The sequence below is a fragment of the Salvia hispanica genome, chromosome 3 (assembly GCF_023119035.1).
Source record: "Salvia hispanica cultivar TCC Black 2014 chromosome 3, UniMelb_Shisp_WGS_1.0, whole genome shotgun sequence".
In the NCBI taxonomy this organism is placed as follows: domain Eukaryota; kingdom Viridiplantae; phylum Streptophyta; class Magnoliopsida; order Lamiales; family Lamiaceae; genus Salvia; species Salvia hispanica.
The window spans coordinates 13,042,098-13,047,115 of record NC_062967.1 but is presented as its reverse complement, the minus strand read 5'-3'; the positions used below and the strand labels follow the sequence as shown (position 1 = coordinate 13,047,115).

Genomic DNA, 5,018 nt, shown 5'->3' with positions numbered 1-5,018 from the left:
AGGAAAAGGGAAAAAGTCTTACCCTCACAATATCATCATCAACACCATTGATCTTGATTGTATTAGCTATTTCCACGAACTTGGTGAGATGTCGATTTGCGTCCTCGGTGTCTCTTCCTGCGAAGGCATTTTGTTCAACCCTATTGATTAAGGGTATCCCCAACTTGAAGTTGTTGGCCTCTATCTGCGGACCTGCAGGAATATCCACAATGTTACCATGACTAAACATATTCAAGACTGGAACTACCTCCCTTGCTCGTTTTTCTTTTTCAGCTTTTGCCCGAGCTCTCTCTTCTCGCATCTCTTCCACCTCCTTTCGGAGGGCGATGATAAGATCGTGGTTGGTAGGCTCCGCCATCTTATTATCTCCACAAGATACGCAAATCTGCACAACCTGCAGAAACTAAAAAAAAAAAAAAAAAAAAAAAAAAGACGAAAAGAAAAATAAAAATAAAATAAAAAAAAAAAAAAAAAAAAATAAAAAATGAAGTAAAATCCAAAGTAGTAAAATTATCCGTTTGAAGATATCACTCCAAAGTGAATTGTCTTTCCCGACAACGGCGCCAAAAACTTGATGCACTTTTTATTAGCACTAAATAAACCCGCAAGTATACAGAGTAGTATATATAGTAAAAAGGTCGTACCGGATATCGAACACGGGAAGACGAACACAAAGTGTCTATCCTCTACTGAGACTCAATTACTATTTGGAAAAACATTTGGGTTTTGAAAACTTTTGAAAAACTAAAAGCAAATAAGAGCATAGATCAACTAAAAGCAAGATAAATCAAGAGAAAGACAATAGAGATAAGGGAATCCTAGGGATGTGTGTTCACAGCTATGGTTATACAAAATTCCAACTACAATACCCTAACACAGTTATTACTTTGATAACGAGTCACCTAGATTATGCTCATGCGAAACAAACGTTGATTACAAGATTAGGGTTGTCAATTAACAGTGCTCACTTAAATTAGGCCTCAAAAATCTCCTAAGACCCTTGAAAAGTCCTCACTCTCAATTAACAAGTGCCGTTTTAAAGTGAAGCTAACTGTAGTTGTCTCACTAAGTGGACCTAACTCGCTAGAACTCTGTCACGTTATGAAGCAAGTTATATTAAATCATACACGATTGTGTCACTCAATCATGAAGCATCAAGATTAACTTAGGGAAGAAACAAAGTAAAAACAAAGTCGGATATTAAATAGAAAATCTAACTTGTATAACCAAAGTCGTTACTAACACATCCCTAGAATCCTATAAGAGTTTAGTTACACATAATTGAATAAGCTAAAAACATAGATTGAAGGGAAGACANCCTAGCACAGTTATTACTTTGATAGAACGAGTCACCTAGATTATGCTCATGCGAAACAAACGTTGATTACAAGATTAGGGTTGTCAATTAACAGTGCTCACTTAAATTAGGCCTCAAAAATCTCCTAAGACCCTTGAAAAGTCCTCACTCTCAATTAACAGTGCCGTTTTAAAGGAAGCTAACTGTAGTGTCTACTAAGTGGACCTAACTCGCTAGAACTCTGTCACAGTTATGAGGCAAGTTATATTAAATCATACACGATTGTGTCACTCAATCATGAAGCATCAAGATTAACTTAGGGAAGAAACAAAGTAAAAACAAAACGGATATTAAATAGAAAACGGAACTTGTATAACCAAAGTCGTTACTAACTCATCCCTAGAATCCTATGAGTTTAGTTACACATAATTGAATAAGCTAAAAACATAGATTGAAGGGAAGACAATTTGAACATAAAACTAAAGCAAATAAAACTCGTAGGTTGAATCCTTGTCGTTCTTGATGTTCTTGAAATCCTGCTCCAACTCCTTGCACCAGTGAAGTACTCTAAGCCTTGATCTCTATGAAGTATTTTGCAATTAGAAGTTCTCTCTTTTTTATGAAGCTTGAGGCCTTATTTATAGGGGAAAGTCATGCCTTGTTGTAGAAGGAAAAAAATCTCCAAAATATGGTAAAACTGGGCGCAAATCTAGGGCTTCTCGGATTCGCCGCCTTTCTCCGGCGGGCCGCCGCACCTTGGCCGGCGATCGCCGCGTTGGAGTCCAGAGAGTCCTGTTCCCTCGGCGGCGGACCGCCGCACATCTTCCGGCGGTCGCCGGACGAGACTTCTCTTTCAAGCACATTTTTCCGAGGCGGACCGCTGCATTGATCTGCCCGCCGGGCGACGGTGGTCGCCGCACACATCCGCGGCGTTCGCCGGTCGCCCTCTGACTCCAGATTCCCAAACTTGGCATTTTGGCTCCTTTTTTCGGCTCAATTATGCACATTTCTCACAAAACACGTCAAAATACCAAAATAGACAAAATATGCAAATAATGGACATGTAGAGTGACTTTGACATAAAAAACAGACCAAATAATGACCTTAAAACAGTGCAAAATCCGAGCGTATCAATAGCCACTGCAAAGCAATTCCGCCGTTCAATTCGTTATGAATCAAGGTACGCTTCCGCTCTACAGTTTATGCTCTTTCTCCGTCGTTCTCGGTTAATCATCATAGATAGCTTTATGTAATTGTTCATTCAATTATTCCAAAAAAAAACCCTAATCATCTTCGCATTCCTGTCTTTACTAGTCGACGGCGCCGCCACTGCCCACAACCACAAACACCACAGCAGAGGCGAATATGCACCTGCCTCTGCTGTGGTGAGGTCCTCCTGCGCCGCCACACGGTCCCCTGACCTCTGCCTCTCCACTTCGGCTGCAGCGGTCCAGGCTAACGCATTCAATACCAAACTGCTCTCTGAGCTGATAAAGTCCTTCAAAATCTTCTCCAAAACAACAAATATGGGCATCAAGAAATTGAAAGATGTGAATAGCAAGCTGAAGCAGCAGAAGTCCCTGACGCGCCGCGATCAGAGCGCCTTTTACGACTGCAAGATGATGATTTACGACACGGAAAAACAGATCAGAGCCAGCGAGGAGATTTTCAACGAGTACTCGGTGTCCCAGGACGCCGCCCACAAGGTGGAACTCTACATCCTCCTCAGCGCCGCCCAGACAAACGTGCTCACCTACCTCGACGGCTTCTCCCACAGCGGCAGCGACAAGAAGGTCGGGGCGGCCCTCGCCACAGCCTTCCTGAAAAACATGTACAGAAAAGCCAACGACTTGATGTCGAAAGCCGATGAAATGTTTAAAAAGGCTCAGACGGTGAAGAGTGGGATGGGGGAGGAGTGGCCGGAGTGGCTGTCGACCGATGATAGGAAGCTGCTGTTGGATCCGGCGTTGGAGGTGGCGCCGGACTTGAGGTGGCGCCAGACGGGAGCGGGGACTACACGACGGTGGCAGAGGCGGTGGCGAAGGCGAAGGAGGATGCGCCAAAGAAGAGTGGTAAGAGGTTTGTGATTAGGATAAAGGAGGGGGAATATATGGAGAATGTGGTGATACCCAAGGAGCTCACGAACTTGATGTTCATCGGAGATGGGCAGTCGAACACCATTATCACCTCCAACAGGAACGTCGTCGACGGCGACACCCCCTTCAGTTCCCCCACCGTAGGTCAGTTGTCTTGCCTAAAGCCTTGCAATAAACTATTCCACACCCTATTAAATATGCACAACTTCCATAGCAGTGGGTCGTTTTATTTTCAATAAAAATCAACACATTTATTCTTACTTTTACTTTATTCTCTCTTAACCTCTCCACCTTTTCGATTTCCTACTTTATTCCTATTTTACTTACTCACTTAACACAGTTTTTTTCAAATCGTTTGTCGAAAAGAAACGCCTTCACTACTACGGAACGAAGGAAATACTATTATTTTGTGAACTACTATTAAAAATAGAATAAACTATAAAGTATAAGAAAGAGGGAAAAAAAGACAATATTTCACTTTTTAATGCTAACAAGTCAACACATTTCTTCTGAGTGACTTTACCCTCTCTTCATTGTTTTACATTTTTCATTTATATTATATTCTTCTTTTATTTAACTCACTATTTTTGGTGCGTATATTTTTGGTGCTTGTCACAGGGGTTACCGGAGACAGTTTTCTTGCCCGTGACATCACATTCAAAAACACGGCGGGGCCATCGAAGGACCAAGCCGTGGCCCTCCGCGTGAATGCAGACCGCGCCGTCTTCTACCGTTGCAGCATGATCGGCTACCAGAACACCCTCTACGTCCACTCCCTCCGCCATTTCTACAAACAGTGCGCCGTCGTTGGCACAGTCGACTTCATCTTTGGCAACGCGGCCGCTTTCTTCCTCGACTGCAACATCCAGGCCCGGGTCCCCATTCCCGGCGAAATAAACACGATCACCGCCCAGGGTCGCGAGCTCCGCAGCCAGAACACCGGCATCGTCATCCAGAAATGCCGCATCACCGCCGAGCCAGGCGCTGAGGGAAAATTTAAGACGTACCTCGGCCGGCCGTGGATGGCGTACTCGAGGACCGTCGTGATGCAGACTGAAATCAGTAATGTGATAGTTCCTGCTGGTTGGTCCGAGTGGGATGGGAAATTTGCTCTTGATACTCTTTTCTATGCTGAGTATAAGAACACGGGTACTGGGGCGAAGACGGCGAGTAAGGTGAAATGGAAAGGGTTTCGTGTGCTGACGGAGGAGAAGGAGGTGGAACCGTTTACGATCGGGAATTTCCTTGGCAGTTAGAGTTATTAGCTCCCCTTCTCTCTGGGGCTCTGAATCTCATATTTGTGTGTTTTACGTTGTTTCTATGTTGTTTCTATGTTGTTTTGTTTCCGTTGTTGTTGTGCTAAAATAATGAATCAGTGTGTTCCGCTATGGTTGAAATATCTTTTCCGGAACACAAATTTAAAATTGAATATTTAGTGCATTATCTGAAAAGAGAATTGAGAATGATGAAATAAGTAATGAAGAGAAAGAATGTACAGTAAGAGAGACTAAATCTGCTTATTTTTGTCAAGAAGTCAATTATAATGAAACCGTCAAAACAAGAATTAATTCGACTCAACCACAATTGAACGGAGAGAATATTAAGTAAAAATTAAAATGTTACTT

The 5,018-nt window shown here is 42.9% G+C and overlaps 1 pseudogene; it reads left to right on the top strand.

Annotated features, from left to right (window-relative positions):
* The first annotated feature begins 2,689 nt into the window (after positions 1-2,689).
* On the top strand, positions 2,690-4,649 carry LOC125209320 (annotated as a pseudogene).
* Positions 4,650-5,018: the final 369 nt, after the last annotated feature.